The sequence below is a fragment of the Leopardus geoffroyi genome, chromosome A1 (assembly GCF_018350155.1).
Source record: "Leopardus geoffroyi isolate Oge1 chromosome A1, O.geoffroyi_Oge1_pat1.0, whole genome shotgun sequence".
Taxonomy (NCBI): Eukaryota; Metazoa; Chordata; class Mammalia; order Carnivora; family Felidae; genus Leopardus; species Leopardus geoffroyi.
Window position 1 is genome coordinate 31,636,562 of NC_059326.1, and position 20,549 is coordinate 31,657,110.

At 36.1% G+C, this 20,549-nt stretch overlaps 1 long non-coding RNA gene across 1 annotated transcript; it reads right to left on the bottom strand.

The window, feature by feature from the left end:
- Positions 1–270: 270 nt before the first annotated feature.
- On the bottom strand, positions 271–20,347 carry LOC123598266. Its single transcript, XR_006712473.1, has 3 exons — positions 20,234–20,347; positions 13,412–13,470; positions 271–1,267 (listed from the first exon to the last, which is right to left on the bottom strand). It is a non-coding gene; the product is annotated as an uncharacterized LOC123598266 (long non-coding RNA).
- Between the last annotated feature and the right edge of the window lie 202 nt (positions 20,348–20,549).

Here is a 20,549-nt window from a genome sequence, read left to right on the forward strand (position 1 = left end):
ATTTTGTTTGTATATTCTATTTCTTATATCTCTAAAAAATATATTCAAGAATGTTCTCAACTCCTTTATCAAAGCAGATGGCTACATCAGAGAGATGTCTCTCTCACATCTCTATTTAACAGAGTGGGACTAATTTCCCACAATTTTCCTTCAGCAAGATTCCCATTATCTTTAACCCATGGCAACAAGATTTTAGGTTTGATTTTTAAACTACGGATACTGAGCTCTCCTCAAAATTGGTGCCTGCAATTGAAAGTACTATGCGTTGAGTAGTAAAATGAGTGATTCAAATTTAATAAAACCAATGTCTTAAGCTCAAGTAGAGTATTGCTTAATGGCTGAGGCACATAAGTGAACTGGCAATTGCTTTACAATATATAATTGCAATACAATATATAATTTAGTGTAATGGGGGTAAATAATGTGATGCTATTAGAGTATAAGAGACTTTTAATCCAAGGTACAGTGATCAGGGGCAAATTACTGAGGAGGTAAAGCCTTTGCTGAATTCTGTAGTAAGAGACCAGGTGAGTGGGAGCCAATTCAGACAGACAAAACCTACAGAATCATCTAAAGACAAGAAAGATCAGCTTTGTGCAAGAAGGTAGTTAGTAAATAGTTAGTTTTACCTTTCATTGAGATAGAAATCAATACACTGTAGCATGAAAAATGTGAATTTCTTTAAAGTATTTTAGCTTGTAAACATTTAGAATGTGGAATCATCCAGCTTCAAATCTTATGATGCTACATCTGAACTAGAAAAAGGAATGGCAGAAAAGCTATACTTGGTACCAACATGCCTATTTAAATTAATAAAATGTACATGTGTTGTTAACTTTTCCATCACACGAATTTCTTCCCTATTCTTTATGGAATAGTTATCTCAATCTGTATGTATTTTGTGCGTGCTATTTCCTAGAAAACTATCCCCCCTTCTGAAGTTGTATATGCACATAAAATTTTCTTTTAGACTCAAGTCTAGTTCTAATTCATCCATTAATGAGTCTTCCTGTCTTACAGGTGAGAGCTTTGTTTCCTTTCTCTCTCTTCTGTTTCTCTCTTGCCAAGCGAAAGAGGACATCATTTGCTTTCATGCTACCACCACATGGGTATCATGCTAGGCACAGATGATACCGAGGAGAAAACTAAAAAACCTTCCTCTCCCAGATGGTCCCTTCTAGCCATGAGGTGTGCAGTGAGGAGTATATCCAAGTCGCTGGAGAGGTTTCCAAAATACTCATGCTTGAAGCCCGAGGCCTGGGAATGTCTGTGAAGAAATAGGTTGGAAATTTGAGTTAAAAAATCTTCCAGTTATGTTAATTTATGCTTCTTTACTTAAGCCCGTCTGCATTTTGAGAGCCACTGGTTCTGAGCTGCAGAAACGTTTGGAGAGCTGTGCGTCAAGGGTCATAAACTTAGATGGTAAATAAGAAGGAGAAATGACAATTTGGAGTAAACACTCAAAGGTCATAATCTAACATTTATTTTTGGATCAAAGTGTAGTAGGCAGTCATTAGAAGTCTGCAAAGAAAGAGGCAACATGAATAACCATTTTAGGTATGTGGTATAAAACGTGGTAAGCAAAGGGAAAGCTGTAGTTTTGAGAACTTATTATAAGACAGAGATAGACCTCCCTCGGGGGAAATGCTATCAATTTGGGAACTATAAAGTGGCATAGTAGGTATATGAAAATAGCATGAACAGCATGAGATGAATTTTTTTTCCAAAAAGTTTTTAATTGGAATTTCAGTTCTTTGGTTTATGTGCTGTGTAACCATGGACAAATTACTTTATCACTCTGAGCCTGCTTTCTAATATAGTAAACATATTAGATATAAATATACTTCATAATGTTTGGTCAGTATTAAAATCAGATCATGCATGTTCAAGAAATAAGAGGAGTTTTTTTAATGTTTATTTTGGAGAGAGAGAGAGAATACAAACAGGGGAGGGGCAGAGAGAGAGGGGGACAGAGGATCCAAAGTGGGCTCTTTGCTGACAGCAGAGAGCCTGATGTGCGGCTTAAACTCAAGAACTGTGAGATCATGACCTGAGCTGAAGTTGGATGCTTAACTAACTGAGCCACCCAAGCGCCCCAAGAAATGGGAGTTTTTATTATTACATTATTTTCAGTATCCTGTGAAAAATGGCAACAGGGCCATACTAAGAATATTGTACAATAGAAAAGTTATAAAGGGTATGCATTATTTTGCACAACTTAAAATCTCCCTGTGGAGGGGCATCTGGGTGGCTCAGTCGGTTAAGCATCCAATTCTTGATTTCCACTCAGGTCATGGTCTCACGGTTTGTGAGTTCAAGCCCCACATCAGGCTCTGTGCTGACAGTGTGGAGCCTGCTTGGGATTCTCTCTTTCCCTCTCTCTCTGCCCTCCTCTCTCTCTTTCTCTCTTTCTCTTTCTCTCTCTCTGTCCATCTCTCAAAATTAAATAAATAAACTTAAATTTTTTTTTAAATTTAAAAATAGTATTAAAAAATCTCCATGTGGAGACTCCATACAGATAAACTGTCTAATCCTATTTTTAAAATATGTTGAAATATGTGGCACTGGAAGATATCACTGCTATCACCAAGGCCATACTTTAAACATTCAATATCTGTATAACTTATAGCAATTTGAAAAGGGGGCATTTTCCCTTTTCCATTGGGGAGAACATTGAGTTGCAGAGAGATGAAGTATTTTGCATATGGCCACACAACTACTAAGTTGGGAGTCTAGGATATGAACCAAAAACCACCTGCCTTCACAGCCCATCCCTTTCCACTATAATCCATGCCTGAAATAACTGGAGTTAAGTGTTAATTTCTCCTGTCTACTCTGTTCCCAAGTTTTAGCCCTTAAAGTCTTTCACATTCACTATTACAAAACACTTTCTAATCAGTCTCCACACCTCTAGTTTTCTCTCCATTTGCTTCTTTCTATACCTATTTATTGAGTAACTACTACATGCCTGGCACTATTCTAGGTACTGGGAATGCATAAGTTGCTCTGTCTCTTTTTTCTTGGGACAGCCAGTCTAGTGAAGGAAACACAGCAAATACATAAACAAATGTAGAGTACATGGATGTATAGTATATAGTCTAGGGTGGTAAAAGTGGTAAATACAAATTGAGCAGGGTAGGAGGATTGAAAGTTGGATGAAAGTTACCATGGAGTGGTTATTTATAATAAAGTTAAAGGGAATTAGAGCAGACACTTGAGGGAAATGAGGGAGTGAGATATGCATAAATCTGAGAGATGGTGTTGCTTGGAACAGGAATAGCAGGGCAGAGTATAAGTGTGCTCTCTGTGTTAAAAGAGTAGTGTGGGTGGAGCAGAATTTTTGAGAGAAAGAGAGACAGTGAAAGAGAGAAAGAACAGGTGACAAAGATCAGTAGATAGTATAAATTAGACCTAGACCCTTAAAGGTCAGAATAAGGATTTTGGTCTACTCTGAGTTGAGAAGCCACTTCAAAGTATTAATCAGAAAAATGACACGATGCAGCCTCTATTTTAGAAAAAAAAAAATCACCCAATCTACTCTGGTTTTTATATGAAATACTGCTGGTTACCTTTCCAAGATACAGCATCACTCAGGCTTCTTTCTTACTTGTAACCCAGCAGTGTCTCACCCTCCCAGCCCACTGGATTCATCTTCTGCTTAGGAGGGACAACCATGTTGGTGGTGGCAGTGGTCGTAGTGGTCATCATAATACTTTTTGCTTCATGTTCCCTAGCCCTGTTGATCTCTTGATCTACAGAGTATTTGATCTTTCACAATGTAATTCTTCTAGAGAATCCTCTATTTATTTGTGAGGGAATATCCATTTTCATCTCAACGGACATTGATTGTTCTTCTACACAACGGTTTTGGAAATCCTGTTCTGCAGAATTAAGATAAAACTCTTGGCATTCAAGCCCTTTTTATTCCTACCACATTTTGGTTTTCTCTTTGTGAGTGGACTTTTCTTTATCCATATCCCATAGTTAAGTTCTTTCAGTTCTTCAAATCTTGTTCAAATTCTACTCTCTCTAGGAAGCCTTGCTTGATTTTTCTTTGTGAAAATAATTGTTTTTTCTTGTGATCTTCCATGATGCCAATTCTTACTTTTTTTTTAACTAAGTACCCTACATGGGCATTGAACTCATGACCCTGAGATCAAGAGTTGCATGCTCTACTGACTGAGCTGGCTATGTGCCTCTCATACCTTTTTTATGCCACTTAGCATTTACTATATTCTATCCTATACGTGATTATCCATATCCTATTTCTAATGCAAAGATCCATGGAAGAAGGCTCTCTGCCTAATCCACCTTTGTACCTAACGTAGTATCTTAAATTCAACAGAAATTGATGAATATGTCAACAGTCGGTTAATTCTTAATATGATCATATCTATTCTGATTGTATGTATCATTTATTTCCATGATTCAATTGTAACCTCTTTTAAATAAGAACCTACATTTTTCCCTTTAATATGCTCTCTATGTGCTCCATATGGACATCTGTTACTTTCCCTCAAGTCTTCAAAACTTTATCGATTGAACGGTCAATTAATCCTCCAGGATGGAGAAATTTGCCAGTGGGTCAAAAGATTTAAATCATCCCTAGAGCTCCATTCTGAAAGAGAGATTTTGTAGTTTCAAAATGTTTGTGGAACGCCGTGTGCACTGAGGAGAGAGAGTGAGATAGTGAGGGCAGGTTCAAAGCCATTCTCCAGTGGCTCTCTAAAAAGCTAAGATGCCACAATTGGGGTCAGAAACCTTAATCTTTGCTATCAGAGTTTTTATTGCTCTGGCGTGTGTTGATACACTCCAGAGGGAACTGTCATCTTATCTTGCTTATTCCACAGGTTGGGAAACAGGCTTGTAGAGAGTATGTTGAAGTAAGAGAAAGAGGTGAAATGAAATCTTCATTTGATTCAGTCTTAGAATATGATATGAAGGTCTAATATCTGGATTATTAATTTAAAGGGCTATAGGTAAGTTGCAGAAGAAATCAATTAAATATGATACATAAATTTATTTTTGGCTTTGATAGTCTTGTGTTTACTTATTACATAAATTAATAGTATGCAGCTGTGAGTCTGATTACAAAGTAATGTTTTCATAAAACATTACATCAAACAATAAGAAAAAAACCCCTACAATTCCATAATGAAGCTTCTGCCAACCTGCAAATAAACACAGGAAGAGGATATGGACAATGTTAATTCATGGTTTAGATAGACTGCCCCCCCAGTCACTTTATGTTCAAATATTATCTTACTATCCCAGTTGTACATTATTAAATATTATTATTTGCTCCTCTATTGCAGTACATCTCCACCTGACTCCTTAAGACTTGTCTGAGATTCCCCTAAAGGGACGCTAAATGATTCACTGTCAGGTTTCCCACATCCTAGAGAGAGTCAAAAATTAGGATAGGAGGCAGATGTAAATTTAGGAAAGAATAAGGGATTTAAGAGTTCAGTCTAGGTCACAGGTAGAAGAGCACAGATGAGATAAGAACATTTATTCAGAGCTGTATAGAACAGTGAGGATGATACAAGGTATGGTCCAAGTGGTAAAATTATAATAATAGATCCTAGTAATGTTGATCTGCCAAAATATTATAAGTACTGTATTTTTTTCTCCTTTAGAAACATTTGAGTTTTTACAATTCCAATAAGAGAGAAATAAGAGTTGGTGAAAATTTGAGTAGCACAACTTAGTTCTTTTATCATCTAATAGAGGTGTCAATGATTCTTTGAAGCAAAAAGGAAGGATAGAATGCATTTAATTTAATGGAAGTAAAATTAGCAAGGAAAAATTTTATTCATGTTATACTAGAAAAGAGATTGGCTGGGGCTTAGAAAATAATAGGAGTATTAAAATATTTTTAAGGGAATGAAGGCAACAATCTTTTTGAATACTTACCTTTGGGCTTATTTATCTGATCTAGAATGAGGCTTCATCTTGAGCTTGTTCCTCCTAAACTGGTGGTCTTTTTCACTTAAATTGCTGTTCTCCTGTTATCTATAATTCATTAAACTCTTGCTTTGTAAATATTAACTAACCTTTTTAAAAAGCTCTAGAAAACAGAAATAATTCTTCCTTATAATAAAATTCATTGGCTGCTGTATTTTTTAAAATTTATTCATACTGCTGTCTTTCAGCTTTAAAAAATATTAAATAAATACATAAATAAAGTGCCAGCATATCTCAGGGTAAAGTGGGAAGAATAAAAGACAACAGAATGCCCTGCTTCTTCGTGTCTCTTGTATGAAATGCAAATTTGTCCCATTTATCCTTGTAATTTTAGAAAACTAAATGTTACTTTGGTATGCCCCACTGAAACTTTTTATAAAATAGCTTTCTTCTTAATATTATGGTTTAGAGATTTACATCTGGTTCTAGAAAGGCAGAATGATATTCATCCTGCACTTTTCTCTTTAAGATTTAGCGTACTCCTAATTTAAAAGGAGACTGAAATAAAGTAGAAAAAGGTAGTGGTAAAACTTTGCAATTATTCGATAGTGTGTATTCCTTTTTAAACAATTTCTGTAATTTTGAAATAAAAATATTAAAACAAGTTAAAATGATGCATTAATGGAAATTATTTTTTGTCAGTAATATAAACACACTCTTTACACTAAGTTAGAAGGTTTTTTTATCCGGTAAGATGGGCACCTTTTTGTCTGCAGCAGTAACGATTGTCTGGCCTTGAAATAAATTAATGGTAACTGCAGAGCATAACAGTCTGGAAGAGGGTATATTGCTGGTGTTGGACATGAGTCCTGGGCTCTGCTGGAGAAGCTTAGATTAGAAGCATTTCTCCAGAAGCACGAGAGTGCAGACTGGAAGGATTCAAGTGTTCATACCTCGTTCTGGTTTAATGTGAATGCTTTTTTATGAGTTGATGGAACTGTATACTAAGGATTGAAATTTCCTGAAACATAAAGGTGCTAGGCCAGTTATCAGATGTTGTGCCTCTGGAAGGTCAAATGGATATAGAAGATAAACGTAAGCCAGCCAATAACAGGTACATACTTAATGATTAAGCTTCTCTGTATGCAAAGCCCTGTGCAGGGTACTGGGATAACCACAGATACAGAGACCATTTTCCCTGCCCTTAGAAAGCTTTAAAATTGTTGAGAGATAACACCTACACTCATAAAAGCATCAACACCCAAAACAGTGTGCCTAACAAAGATGTACTTAAAAGATTTTTGCATATAAGCAGTCTTGAACAATATAACATACAATAGCATCTTGTGAAGTAAAAGGGATGTCAAGTGTGATTCCAAACACTTAGAATTTTCACTTTAAATTCCTTTTTGTGTGTATGGAATAAAACAGAAACTGCCCTCTAGTTTTTAACATTTCATCATTTTTTTTTGTGCTGTACTTCATCATTATCAATTTGTTTTCCTTTCAATTTACTAATGCTTCTCTGATTTTCAAGTCCCTAAAGGAAACATGAGTAGATGATTATGCTGTTTGGAACACTTCATCAGTGACAGGGTAACTAATGGCTTGAAAGAGTTAATTAATCGTGTTCTGTGATGTGCCTTTTGATTTCTAAAGTGTTTTGGATATGATTATTTCTCACCATGTGATTTCATTTATTTAGGAAATAATTATTTAGGAAAAAAGACTTCCAAACCTATCATATCATGGAATCTTTTCAAAAACCTATCATGTCCTCTGTGAAAATTGTATGCAGAAATTCCTTCACTTGTATCCAGAAATAAGGACAGGCTTAGGATTTGAGTACTGGAATAGAATAGAATGAGATAATTGGAGATGTAACTCTCTTACTCCTCTCTCTCACATCTTGTATGTCAAGGGACAGTGATATTCTGTCCCTTGCCATACAAGAGCTTTTAAATGATCTTATAATAGATCATTTTAATTTCTCTCTCTCTCTTTCTGTATCCACCATGATGACATTTGGTGTTTTATGTGGTTCAGTTTCAAACAACCTCAATATAGGGAAAAGGCTAAAAGAACAGCATGTTATTGGAGAAGCATGGGTGGTCTTAATGCTTTCATTTGCTGACTTTTAGGGACCACTAAATTCTATTAAAAAGCTTTTACGATGAGGGGTGCTTTGGGCAGTATTTTTTTTGAGGGGCATAGCAAATTTAAGTATAAAATTAAGTATAGATCAAGTGTTAGGCCAACAAGGGATCTATTCTCTGCTCTTTTTTCTTGCAGTCAAGTCTTTAATTCTGTGTTTGCCAAGTGTAAACCTAGAGAGACAACACTGGGCCAGAATATCAATTATCATTTGTAGTTAGTATGAATTTAAAAGGGAGTCAAGAAAATCAGACTCTTTAGAGTTTACAATGTAAGTTTAGACTAAAACAATTGTACTCACCATCATCCACTTTATTAAATGTGTTAGAACACAATTAACACAATTAACTTTCAAATTCTTCAACATTTTAAATGTTTATTCAGAAGGTAAAAATAGTATGAATCATAAAGATTTATTTTACTTTGAAGGCAGAATGTTTGGCTTTATTATTATTATTAGTAGTAGTAGTAGTAGTATTTTACTGTTTATTTAAACTCCAGTTAGTTAACAGTGTGATGTTAGTTTCACGTGTACAATATAGTGATTCAACACTTCCATAAGACATTTGGTGCTCCCTCAGCAAGTGCACTCCCTAATCCCCATCACCTATCCCCCCCACCTCCGGACCCTCCCCTCTGGTAACCATCAGTGTGTTCTCTATAGTGAAGTGTCAGCTTCTTGGTTTGCCTCTCTCTCTCTCTCTCTCTCTCTCTCTCTCTCTCTGTCTCTCTCTCTCTCTCTCTTTCTCTTTCTTTTTCCCCTTTGCTGGTTTGTTTTGTTTCTTGAATTCCACATATAGTGAGATCATATGGTATTTGATTGGCTTTAAATACCAGCTATTCCATGTTCTGTGATCTCAGGCAGTTGCCTAAATGTCAGTGATTCAACTCTGTGACTGAAAAAAAAATATTGGAGCGAATCATCATCATCATCATCATCATCATCATCTATCTCACACTTTCCTCTGAAGATTTAATTAATGTGTGTGTGTGTGTGTGTGTGTGTGTGTGCACGTGTATGTGTGTGTGCATGCATATGTGTGTGTATATGTTTCAGGGAGGGTGAGAATGGGAAAAAGAGAATTTATGAGAATACATACACAGAATGAGCTATAAGTTTCATTGAAACTCTGTAAAAAAGCACTGATTATAATGCAAATTAAATATCACACAACTGGCTTTGTCAATCATCCTCCAAAGGAGGTTTTTCTGGTCATTTTAGTAATCTAATAATGTAATCTCTCATCCTATAAATTTATAAGAATTTTTATTCTTCTAGCAATATGTTGGAGGACCATTATATTAGATTTATATGGATATATACATAAACATGTACTATTATTCTCTTTGCAAAAAGGAAATGTTTTTTTGGCATAAGCCCATATTTGATATCTATATCTATGAATATCTATATTTCAGTGTCTACATACGTATTTTTTCTATTGCTGGATGGAAAACAAATTACTACATGTTTTGTAGTTTTAACCTATCGTATCATCACACAACATCTGTAGATCAGGAGTCTGAGCAAGGCTCAAATGGCCCTCTGCTCTTGTTAGAATTCAAGGTGCTGATGGGACTAGGGTTTCATGTGACACTCAAGATCATCTTCCAAGCTCATGTGCTGTTAGCAGAACTTAGTCCTTGCTGATGGATATCTTATGATGGCTTTTTTCTTCAAAACTGTCAGGAGAGTCTGCATTCTGATCTCTTCACCTGATTCGGTCAGGCCCACCAAGGATAATTTTTTGATTGTCTTAAAGTCAATTCGTCAGACATTACTCATATCCACAAAGATATCCACTCATATCCTGTAACCTTTTCACTTTGATGTATCATAAGCGTGACACTGATAGCCCATTATCTTTGCTATATTCTATTGGTTAAAAGTAATTGAAAGTTTCTATCTATACTCAGGAAAGGAGATTATACAAGGGCATGGATTATTGGAGGTTATTTTAGAATTCTGTCTACCACAGCTTTTCTACCATCTGGATTAGTGTATTTGAACTTCTTGTTGCTTCGCTGGTTATTGAGTTTGTCACTCTGTTCTGATCCAACTTTTTTTTTCTTTCTCAATTTCAATAGGTTTTTTGAATAAACTCATAATATTATATAAGTAAAAATACAGTTACAACATGCATGCACCACTGTTAAATGTTAAGCAAGGCTCAGCTGTGTCTGCTTTATATGTGCTTACCATGGAGTAAAAGTTGTGCAATAACACATAAAAGTACAGCCCATTGAATTGTGTCACTCATATTGGATAATTTTAAGAATGATTGTAAATTTTTGGTGCTTTTTGTCTGACTTTTCTGGTAAATAATGAAATCAGTTGTTCGGTATTAGTGATTTAATTACTTAGAAGCAAGCATGTGTTACTATTTTCTCAAGCATCTAGACCAGTTTAATTGAAAAATATATTCAGTTTTCAATGAGTGCTGATAAAAAAAATACCATTGGAAACTACTTATCTCTATGAATCAGCTTTCTCAAAACTGCAATTCAAACAAGATATAGAAATGACTGACATATCAGCAACAATAGTTCGTGAACCCTGTGTGGCCCTATGTGGCCATTATTCTCTAGTTGTATTATTCATTATAAGGATTAAAAATATAACCTTAAAAATAAACATATGGTCATAAGATTCTGCATTTATCTATTGCAGAGGCAGTGGTTGAGGTGAATCTTTTGAATGAGATTTCACTTGATCAAAGGGTCTATTGCTTTAAAAAAAAAAAGTTTGAAAGCCACAGAATAGTTTGATAGTATTAGAAAGACAGGATCTATAGTTAGTAAATACATCTAGGGAACTCAGGGGCCTCATCAAACAATAATCAAATTCAAATATTTCTTTGATGGGACTTATGAAGCTATTTTATAATCTAACCACATCCGCCCCATTTGATAAAAGGACTATTGACACCATCTATTCCAGCTAAGGGCTTGCTTTCCCAAGTAAGATCCCATTCATGTTCATGCTCTCCTACAGCAATGTAGGATAACCTATCTTGTGCGGCTGAGTAAGCCATAGATCTAAATAAGTAACTCTCCTACCACCAAGATCTGACTATATGCATTTTATCAGGCAAGATCAAGCTTTGAACCATCATTTATAGTTTCTACTTAACTAAAGGATGCATAAGGTTCATGATACGATTTTCCAAACCCAATAGATTCCTTCGTATATGCTTCCTTAGTGACAAAGACTCCTCTCCTGGAATGGAGCTGGGAAAGCATCTACAGCTAAACATCCTAAAGTGTTAGGTTTCTTAATGCGATTGTGCTTTCAGTCTTACTGAGGTTTAATTGAAGTACAATAGATCACACACATTTAGAGAGTACAATTTGATCAGTATTAACCTATGTGCACACCACAATCAGGAAAATGAACATCTCTAGCAGCCTCAAAAGTTTTCTTGTAACCTTTACAATCCCTCAACCCACTACCCTACAGAACTGCTGCTCTACTTTCTTTCATTATAAATGTTAATGATTAACATTTCCGTACATTTCTACAAATGAGTCATGCTGTATACACTCTTTTTGTGCCTGGCTTCTTTCACTCAGCTACTTATTTTAAGATTCCTCCACGTTGTGGTGTACATCAATAGTTCATTCCTCCTTATTGCTGAGTGGTATTCCATGGAATGGATGTAAAATATATCTTAATACATATTTTTAGGATATATCTTAGAAATATTTTATGTAAACATCCATAAATCTATCTGATTATTTTGTAATGGCTCCATAGTATTAAATAGCACGAAGGTACCATTAAAATCATATGGTGCTACAATAAACTTATTAGTACACAAATCTTTTTTGCATGTGAATACTTCCATAGAATAAATCTCGATAAGTGGAAGGCCTATCTCAAATGACATATCCAATTGAATTTAGATAGATATTGTAATATGACTTCCAGGGGCCCCCCGGGTGGCTCAGTCGGTTAAGCCTCCCACTCTTGATTTTGGTTCAGGTCATGATCTCACGGTTCTGAGTTCAAGGCCCGAATCGGGCTCCATGCTGACAGTGCAGGGCCTGGTTGGGATTTTCTCCTTCTCTTTGCCCCTCCCCCCCCCAAAAAAATAAACAAGTAAACTTAAAAAAAAAGATATTGTAATATGACCTCCAAAAAACATCCAACAATATGCATTATAACCAATTTTGCATTGGTATTGTGTACTCTTGCCTCTAAAGGGATAACAGCCAGAGTCCTAATAGTCATGCAAATGCATTCATGACACTGTAGGGCATGGGATCAAACAAAATGCAATCCAAAGAATGAGGCAGGGGAGTGTTTTCATTCTTTTGAAAAGATTGAAATTGAAACTCTAATGAAATACAATGGAATTTTAGCACTATGATGATCAATATCAGTTATGTTTATAAAAATGTACTAAGTACATTATGTTTATAAAATGTTTATAAAATATCAAAAGTTTATTAAAATGTACTAAAGTACTAAGAAGTTCTCAAGTATCCTCTGAATATTCAAAGGCATGTAATAATAGTTTAACTTGTTAAAACAAGTTAAACAATATTAAAATATTCAGTGCATTTAAAATATTTTAAAAATTCTTTTGGAAACCACATACAATTGGATTCATTTAAATTACTTGGGTTAGCCAAACTTCTTTACTTATTTGTCCATCTAGAGAAATAATTGTTTTTGACACATTCTTAATAGTTCTTCCTATGTGTTTTTTATTATGCCTTCTCTCTCTCTCTCTGTCTCTCTCTACCCCTCTGTCTCTCTGTCTCTCCCTCTCTCTCACGTTAGGACCATGAGGAAGTACCCTGCTTTGTGGATAAGTTTTCTAAGACTTGTGTTCTGTTTAGACTAGTCTAACAGGCTTGACAGTGTTCCACTCCCCCTTTGATAACAGAATGACGAACTAATTAAAAGTACAGAATAAAAAAGGCATTCACTCCTTATATTGCTTTTTTCTGTTGGTACAGGAAATATGTGGTTTTCCCAGTGCACTATTCTCAGTAGCATTTGGGTGGGTCAGCAATCAGTGGTCTTTGTTTTGTGGTTTTTCACAGCAATACATTATATGGAGAGATAGACTCAGTTCTAATTCCTTACCCTTTCTCCAAGTTTTATAACTAAATAACCTTTTTAAATAAAATATTGCAACAGTCCTGCATTTTGAGGATGAAAGTGCTGTTTTCTAAAAGGTCAATTCAATCTGGGAAATGTTTTCGGTTTAGACAATACATTATACACTGTAGAAACCCATGGCAATTTTCAGCACCACTAACAACGGGAAGTAAATTTCAGTCATTCACAGTAAGATGGCAATGTGGTGACATTTGAAGCCTGGACGTGGGCTCTTACATTCATTGTAGGTGACTGACTGCTGTGTGGCAGAGGCCTTTTCCGACTGCAGATGAATTCTAGATATAAATGAAAAAGATGATCAGAACGATTTACAAAATGAGTGAGACCCCATCATCTGAGTGACAATATTCTTCTTTTACAGCAGGCACGGATTAAAATACATCAAATTAATAAATCCCTAGGAAACCAATAATCTCACATTTGCTGAACAATTGTATCTTCTGGTAGTTATTATCTTTGAATTACAGTGAGCCACTATCTTTGTTTCATTTTACAGATATATGTCCTTGTCCATCAAAAACTATGACAGTTGTGCTACACAGTCAAGCAATAAATTTATGAAACATCTCTCTGAAGTGCATGCTTGTTTCATAATCCTGATTCCATATCTTTATTTACTTCAAAATATATGGAACTGTCAGCATGAGGGTCAGAAGATTACAGCACTTTCTTTGTTTCTTTGCTAGTGTTTTTATTTAACTTGAAAAATAAGCTGCAGCACCAAGGGAGCGATGAAATAAAGGATATATAGATTCACAATGGCATAAGAATGGTAAACATAGAACTACAGATAAACCGTAAGAAAGATCTTTGTATCAAATCATAAAAAAAAAAAATGTTTACTTCAGTAACTCGCACAGGTAACCCATACAGGTAACTCACACACCATCTTTATTGAAACCTGTAGAATATATGAAATGATACCCAAGAGCTTTAACATAAACAGAAAAAGTTTCTCATCTTTCTGAAAATGTCTCATAGTGCCTGGCTTTTGACCTTAAGACATCGTGTACTGTGAGTATGATTCTCTTTTATAGTTAGTGATGGACTAATTTAACATTTAATCTACCTGCGCTTAAAAACAGCAAACCTTATGGGGTAGCACATTGCTTTAAAAGGCGTGGAAAAGTTATAAATAAGTAAGTTGGCAATTGTAAATTCAAGAGAAACACCTTATGAAGCCAGCAAAACAGGCATACAAATGGGCATCAACAGCACATTTTTACTATAGAGTGCTCTGATTTGGAACTGCTTACCATTTTAGAGTTCAAAATACCCTTCAGCTTAATGCCATCAATTAAGAAAGCATATCTTTTTTTTAAATTTCCTTCATATATATGATATTGCATGAATTAAATATGTTGAAATCAATTTAATGACATGATAAATTCTAGGGATGATCAAAACATATCAAATCTACATTTCTATGATTAATTTCTATAAATATTTGATGGGGTGGGGGGACCAGGGTATATTTGTTGTTTTCTGTTACTTGATTTAAAATACTGCTGTCATTATCCATATTTTAGAAATATGCAACTATGGCTTCTGATTTTTCATTTCAAATATAAATCTGTATAATATTTTTACCAATCTTTTATTCATCTATACAATTTTCAAAAAATATTGGCTTTCAAAATTTGTCAAGGATTTCCATAACAAGAGTAAGTACATTAAATATCCTTCAGACTCCTCTCATAATGTATCAGCATTTCCCTAGGACCAAAGAGAGTTATTCAATTTCTTGGAGCCTTGGTTTGTAAAGGATCTGGTTCACAACCTTATTATCTGGCTTCACCACTTACATTATGTTCCACATCTTTGGGGAAGCTCTGTTGGGCATTCAATACACTTAGAGGTGAGTATAATTTTCATTCACAAGCAAAGCACAAATATGAAATGCCTTGAGGCTCTTTGTTCTCCACAGTTAGAACTAAGTAAAGTGTTCAGAGAGTCTTATGGGACTTTCAGGTCAAAGCTTCACTGATAATATTTTCTGAGCAAAATGCAATTGGTTCAGGAGCACTTACCACTACTCCTAATTAATCATGACCTTTTGCTCCATTTTTACTAATCAGTTATATTATTCTCCATAGGTTAGTCCTACCATTTGAACATTTCTAGTATGCAATGGTCTGAATGTTTGTGTCCTCCCAAAATTTATATGTTAAAACCTAATGTCCAAGGGGCGCTGGAGTGGCTTGGTGGGTTAAAAGTCCGACTCTTGGTTTCAGCTCAGGTCATGATCTCACGGTTCATGAGATCAAGCCCAGCAGTCATGCTCTGTGCTAACAATGTGGAGTCTGCTTGGGATTCTCTGTCTCCCTCCCTACACCCCTCCCTGCTCTCTCTCTCTCAAAATAAATAAATGAATTTAAAAAACAAAACAAAACAACAACTGATGCCCAAAGTGAGGCTATCAGGAGGTGGAGCCTTTGGGAGGTGATTAGATCTTCAGGAAATGGGATTAGTATCCTTATTAAAAAGTCCCAAGGAAAGTCCCTTGCCCCTTCTACTGCGTGAGAACACAAGGAAAAGTCTGTAACCTGGAAGGGACCCCTCACCAGGCAATACTGGTGCTCTGAGCTTAGACTTTCAACTTCCAAAACTGTGGGACATAAATTTATGCTATTGATAAGCTACCCTGTTGTTATTTTGGTGTAGGAGCCTGAACAGACTAAGACAGTTAGATAACTAACTAGCATTTAAGGCTTAATGAAATGCAAAGAGAGCTAATGACTCTTATTTCCCCTCTTCTAGTCCCTCTGCTCTTTCTGTAGATTGAATTTATCATGCCACCCTTCAATTGAAAACTCTCCAGCCGATCTTCATTATACTTAAAATAAAACCCAAAGTGTTATTGGTGAAGAGTATCTCTCTCACCTCTCTCCCAGGTCTCTCATTCACTGTACTCCACCCTGGCTTTTCTGTGCTTAAACACATGGAGTGGTCTCACCTTTCAGGACATTTGTAATTGTTCTTTTTAGAGCAGCTACTCAAGTCACCCTCTCTCACATTACATTTTATCTTTTATTAGCATATATCTGTACTTAGCACTATGTCTTTAAAAATTTTTTTAGTGTTTATTTATCTTTGAGAGAGAGAGAGAGAGAGAGACAGAGTGCAAGCAGGGGAGGGTCAGAGAGAGCAGGGAGACACAGAATCCAAAGCAGGCTCCAGGCTCTGAGCTGTCAGCACAGAGTCCAACATGGGGCTCAAACTCACGAACTGAACCGTGAGATCATGATCTGAGCCCGAAGTCATATGCTCCACAGACTGATCCACCCAGGAGCCCAAGTACTGTGTCTTAATAGATTATTTAAAAGACATATGAACTTCTTGAAATCAGCAGTTTGGTCTGTTACACTCTAAGTTGCTTTTCTAATACTTAGAAGATGGTGAGTAAATATTTGTTTACTGAATGATTAATTCACAAAATTCATCTTGGGGCCATTTGGGAAAAGAACTGTTTGTCTTCGAAAGCATTGCCCACGTTCCATTTTAGGAAACTAGTAGATTCAAGGGAAAGCCTATGGAATTGAGGAAGGTACTATGTTGGCAAAGTTGCATGTACATCTCTATGGAAAAACTACTTTGTAGTAAGAGGAGCTAAAAGTGTTAAATTGTTAATTCCTTTCTCAAAATGTTATTACTGCTTGCAGTGATGAACTTGAGCTTTTAAAATAATAAACAAAGTAAAATATCTTGTTCAATGGAAAATAAGTGATTTAAGAAATAAGTTAAATTAAGCAAAGAGGAAAAATGCCTTTATGTCTTCCATCTGAGCTAAAGAATGTATTGATACTTGTAACTTTTAGAAACTATTATTTTTAAATTTCTGATATTCTCAACAACATGATTAATTATACAATCTTAAGTTAAAGCTGCATAAACACCTATCTACTTAAAACTTGTTTGTTTTTAATAAGTAAAAACATTGCTACTGAAGGAGATATTTTCAAAGGAAAAATAAAATTATTACGTAAACATGTCAGCGCAAAAAGGGTGTGCCTTCGCTCTTGGCACTCACGCAGTAAGGAGTTAGAGATTGCTCCCCAAAGTTAAAAGAGTTTTATTAAAGACAGTACAGGGCCACCTGCGTGGCTCAGTGAGCTAAGTGTGACTTCAGCTCAGGTCATGATCTCATGTTCCATAAGTTTGAGCCCCATGTCAGGCTCTGTGCTGACCACTCAGAGCTTGGAGCCTGCTTCAGATTCTGTGTCTCCCTCTCTCTATGCCCCTCCCCTGCTCATGCTCTGTCTCTCTCTCTCGCTCAAAAATAAATAAAAATATTAAAAAAAATTTTTTTCCCACAAGGTGGGAGAGCAGACAGCCCCAGAGGATTCTTTCCTTTTACATGAGCAGGGTCTTGTATCACAGACAGAGTGGTCTCTAATGGAGGCTGCTTCCAATCATTTGGGGGCACTCTTCCTACAGGTGGGGAGGGAGAGTTTTTGGCTCTACAAAGTTTATACCGGAACCATCATGGCCACCTTCCTCCATGGAGGGTGGGTAATAACCCCCATGCAAATCCATTACAATGAGTCTAGGGGTTACCCTGGGGCAAGAGGTGAAAGAGGAGACTGCATACTCTGCCACTGTGCTCTTGGTCTGTCAGCCCTCATGTCTTGGAAGCCACAAGGATGTTGTGCTCTCAGGATTCTAAGGTGATACCCATTTATCACCATCCTTGCCTCCAGCTTATGTCTAATTTAGTGCCTACTCTACCCTTCCCTCTTCCAGGACATGGGACTCTGTAATTTTTCAGGTCAAGGGATGAAGTTTCCTCAGAACATTTCTTCCACTGCTCATATCTAGCATCTATCTAACAAATATATTATATACTAGATAAAATATGTTGTTGACTTTTTGTGCCTAAAATCCTCTTGTCCATCTTTCTAATAACTTCATTATGAATCTCTTTTGAAATGTAGCTGTCTTACTTATCATAGTCCAACTGCATGAAATTTTCAATGTAGCTCTAGAGCAAATCTTGTTATACTGAGACTTTTAAAAGATGGGTAATGTGATGAGAATGTCTAATCTGTATTCATAACACTGTATGTATAATACCATATATGCATTGCATTTAGGTGGTAGTCTATCACATATTAAACAGTGTTATGTAGGTAAATAATATGTATAATCATTTCTACATAGAAAAATAATTGAACTGAAAACACATTAATCTCTGTACTGAAATGAAGCAAGTATTTCATTTTAACATAAATAAAATCATACTTAAAGTTCCAGCTAGATGAATTTAAAGTGCTCAGTATGTTCAATTCAAAAAATTATCTGTATTTGAGCCTAAAGCGTTTTCAGTAGATCCCATATTGGACAAAACTCTGTAATCTTTATACCAGTGCTTCTTGGTATTTTGTTCATTTGAAAGGACATGACATATATTGATAGTACCAAATTGTCACCGTTGACTAAATAACTAAATTCAATAGTGTTTTTGTTGTTAAAGAAGATTTCTGCTAACACATTATTATTTAGTAGCCATACAAGAAGCATTAATCATAACCTATATTATTTCTCAGTGTCAGCTCAGAATCTGTTCCTGTTATTAAATAATCCAGACATTTTCCTTTACCCAGCGAAACCTTACTCTGATCTTACCCTAAGCCTCACGTCACTTTCTGAATTTACTGCTTTTTGCTTCAAGGACTCTGTGACAGTGAACTAGTGAGGGGCTTCAATTGTCCATTATAGAAACTGACATCAACCTCTACTCACCAGCTATCAGTTGTATTTTATTAGACAAGTTGAGTACCAACTATTTGGTCTTTCATCTATCTTGACCCTAGTAATACCATGATCTATTAGCCACTGCCACAGATCTGTGTGGATGTAGACACTGATTGTCATTGTGGCTTTAATGCCTATTATAGCAATCATGGATCCTTTGTCTCTGATAGTTAAGTGATAGGGATGCTAAGGTGTTTTTGTTTTTGCTTTATACCCTCTACTATAGGTAACTCCAGGTTACCAAGGTCAGTTACCACTGTGCTTCTCAAAAATGCCAGCTCCTCCATTCCCTCCATTAGTATACTCGATACTGGATTTCTCCAGGGATATATTCTGAATCCTCACAAGAGAACATATTCATATGGTGCCTATTCAAATGGGATCTTTCATAAAAAATCAATTCTGATATGCTTTATTTTTTAACATAAACTCTATGCCCAACATGGAGCTTGAACTCATGACCCCGAGATCAAGAGTTGCATGCTCTACCAACTGAGCCAGCCAGGCACCCTCAATTCTAATATTCTTATATTTTTTAGACTTCCTGTACACCTTATAATTTGCCAAAAATATCTGGATCTCTCTCCTAATTCACCATGGTTCATTGTCCCTCCGAGGTTTCAGAGAGCCATTCAAAAATACATTAAGACCAATTTAGGTCTCCATGCCAGACCTCTAGATTCTGAATCCTGTTTACATGCTCCCACATTCATAAAACTTCTGTCAGGCCTTAAATTCTTTGTCTCGTGGTGCAACGGCCTCGTGATCCAATCCCAAATATATTTACAGGGTTATTGATGATACATTTTGGTTAGGTCCTGAAATTCCTTCAACATGTGGGCTCTTTCTCTCAGAGCTCTTATTCTGCAAAGACCTTACCCTTGTCATGAAACCAGAAACACTAGGGGTAGAAATGTAGAATCTGAGCAGAACAAAAAATCTCCAGTGAGGCCTTTGGGAGAAGAGAGGTCACTCAAGGTGAAGTGTTCTTCCTGGCTTGAGAGGTTCAGATGATTTGAAGAGCACATGAGTTTTGGGCTCAGCCAGTCAAATAGTCCTATATGAAGGATCGAAATCTCCTGGATCTACTTTTTTCCCCCTCCATTAGAGCCCTGACTTAGACATTGGAGGTTTTTCAAGGCTATATATTAAGTTTCTTTTGAGGCTCTTTATAGCTTTGTAAATAATGGGTTCAGTTTTAAGCAGTTTGGCCTGTGCCTGCAAGAAATGAGGCAATTTGGAAGTGTCTCCTTCCAAATTGCCCTTTTTCACAGAATATCTTACCTTAGTAGTTGGCTTTCCTGACCATCATATTCTAATGCAGTCATAAGCATAGAGCACAATTTATAAATGCCACTGTCTCCATATCATTTAATCACCACAGTTACCTTTCATGATGCTCCCTCTGTCACCTGCAAGCCATCGTAATTAACCTCAGGCAAAAGCATAGTAATTATGATGTCACTGCATGTCAAAGCTTATCACAACCTCACTGACCACCAGCAATTAAGTCCTCATTGCCACTGCATTGGTGGGCAATCCAGCTTCGATATTGTACTATGTCCACTCCTATCATGAGTGCCAAGTAGAGTCTGTCATT